Raw genomic sequence first — 2840 nt, 5'->3', positions numbered from 1 at the left:
AAACCTGTGTCTGCAGACTGGGGCCAGCACCCAAAACTTACTCACATAGACTCAAACCATATAGAAGTCACTAGAATGACAGAAGTTTGATGTTCAAAGAAATGTATTTTATTATTTTATGACAAAGGATGGAGGGTGGGCAGGACTGTGCTGAGCTCTCTCCAATATTAGGAGGAGGCCTCTGACTCGTCCTCCCAAGGTAGAGGTGGCACGGTGTCACGAGGAACGATGTAATTGGTCAAGTTGGAGAGTCCAGACACCACACAGCAGCCCAGGGTGCTACGGCTGCTCTCCATGTAACAGGCCTCAGACCATTTGTCCAATGCAGCATCGTAGAACTCGACTTTATTGGTGGTGGTGTTGCCGTTAAAGCCCCCGACAACAAACAGTCAGTCCTCAACCACTTCAAGGCCAAAATTGCTGCGGGGGGTCAACATGGAGGACACTGTGTGCCAGGTGTCGGTCTGGGGGTTGTAGGCCTCAGCGCTGTGCAGATGGGTGTGGCCATCAAAGCCACCAACCTGTTGGAGAAGTAGAATAATTGGTTAAATGTTTAAATGGAGGCAGAACCAGTTTCTCTTTTGAAAGGCTGGATTCATGAATGAATGTTGGATCAGAAGTTCTTACATTGGTCTTTCTGTCCATCTTCAGGCCTTAAACTTTGACCCCAATGGGCTCAGGCACACCCTCAGGCTGTGAGAGGTTTTCTTGATCTTGGCTGGTGTCTGTGTAGTAAAAAAAAAATATTGAGTGCTTAGTACTTTGATCTCTCTCTTTTCTCTGTGTAATAAATTTTTTAAAAACATTTCTTACATGTGCTAACCCTGCAGTCACGTCCTCCTCCTCCTCCTCCTCTTCCCCCTGCTCCTTCTGTTCTTCTTCCTCTTCCTGCTCCTCCTCCTCTTCCCTCTGCTGCTCCTCCTCCTCCTCCAGCCATGCCCTCTCTTCCTCCAAGCAGGATTCTCCCGATTCCTGGTACGGGACCACGTAATCGCTGGCCGAGCTGCTCTCACTCTCCTCCCGAGCTCTGGGTCTTGCTCTCGGTTTGCTTGCGCAAACCTTCCTCCTGGGCTTTGGCAGGGCTGAGGTTGACGGAGCCGAGGTGGGGTCTGATGTTAGGTGGGGCAGAGTGGAGGCCTCCTGGAAGTGGCGCCTCATTTGGCGCGACTGCTCCACATCCAGGTGGAGGGCGTAAAAGCGGTCGGCCGTGGTGGTGTCGTGGCACATAAACCGAGCCACTTTATTTCGCACCTCTGGCACGTGGACGTTCTTTGCCTGCAAGGAGAGAGAAAGTGAGAAAGCAGAGTGACGCACGAGGAGCAGTGGAATTTAAACGAACAAGCAGAATCTCACATGTGCAGACACGGCGGTCCGCAGGTCGATGAATGTGGGCTTGCCGGGCAAGCCCATCTCCGCCCACGCCTCCTGCATGTAGCGCACCAGTTTTTTAACTGGACCTTTTCCCGGCGTAAAGAAGACCCGGTCCCCCTGCGGACTGCACAGCTCCCTGACCTCCAGCCACTTGAGGAGCCAGCCGTACTCCTCCGGCTCCAGGAAGATCTGCGCCGGGCCAAAGTCCTTCGCTGTCTTGTGCTCGCTCACCTGCGATGCGGTTGTTAAAAAAATAAATAAATTGATAAATAAACTAATAAATTATTGAATTAATGAATTAATAAGTGACACTTGAGAGATGTAGCCAGGTGAGCTCGGTCGTACTTACACGGATCACGTAGCCCGTGGGAGGCTGGCCCTCAGTGGCCGCTCCCCTGACCTCCGCCACCGTCATGTTCTTGAAGACCCCCGTGCGGTGCCCGTAAATTGATGCCACATAGGCGCTGAAGTAGCCGTAGAAGGCGTTGCGCAGGTCCACTGTGTAGTCCTCCTGCAGCGCCTCTGAGGGGGTGGACATGGCAGAAAGAGTTAAGCGAGTGAAGAATGTGGTGGAGAAAGCATGTGGCGGAGAAAGCATGTGGCGGCATGTGTTCAGGGTAAGGTGAACAAATCTTACTCAGCAGCTTGGGAATCCTAGCCCGAGCAGATTGCTGGCACCGCCTCAGCAACTGCTGGGACACCACCTTGGACAGTTTCCTGTCCTTGGTTTTTAGCTGGTGGGCCAACATCTGCTTGTTAATACTCTTCCTGGCCTGCTTCACAGCCCGGACCACACCAACAATCTGGCTCTGGGAAAGGCGGGCCAACTTCGGGGGGGTCTCTCTGAAGTACTGGAGGAATTGTTGCACATCCCTCAGGTAGAAATTAGCAGTGGTGATGGTTTTCCCTGAGGCGCACAGGATCTCGGGCCATCTGCGGGGTGAACACATACAGTCATAGGTTTCATGCATACATGTCAAACCGAGAAAAAAGTGAGCAGGAAGAGAGAGAGAGAGAGAGCGAGAGAGAGAGAGAGAGAGAGAGAGCACTTACTGGAGGATCTGCTCCGTGTTGTCCAGGAAGTGCCAGGTTGCCCTTTTCAGGTCATTGCTGGCCAGGTAGGCCAAAAACGACCTGATGCGGCTCACCTGGGAGATCACATTCTCCCGGTGTTTCCTGTTGGGCAAGCTGCCCTCCCTGAAGGCCTGGTACTTTTTCAGGTAGGATTCTGTCAAGACAAAAAAACAATATCATAATAAACAATTTAATTCCAATTAAAAAAATAAGTGCAGATATGATGAAAATGACATTGATCAAAAACACATTTACTAATACCAAACTGCCAAAATGTAGTAATACCCACCGATCGACTCCGGGAATTTGATGTGCCGGAGGAAGGAGCCTTTGCCGGTCCCCATAAATAGCCTTTTGGCAGTTTTGGACCGGCCTGCCTCCACGCTGCCAGGGAC

This window comes from Monopterus albus, unplaced genomic scaffold (genome assembly GCF_001952655.1).
Source record: "Monopterus albus unplaced genomic scaffold, M_albus_1.0 scaffold311.1, whole genome shotgun sequence".
In the NCBI taxonomy this organism is placed as follows: domain Eukaryota; kingdom Metazoa; phylum Chordata; class Actinopteri; order Synbranchiformes; family Synbranchidae; genus Monopterus; species Monopterus albus.
The sequence above is the reverse complement of the archived record's forward strand: the minus strand, read 5'-3'. Positions refer to the sequence as shown.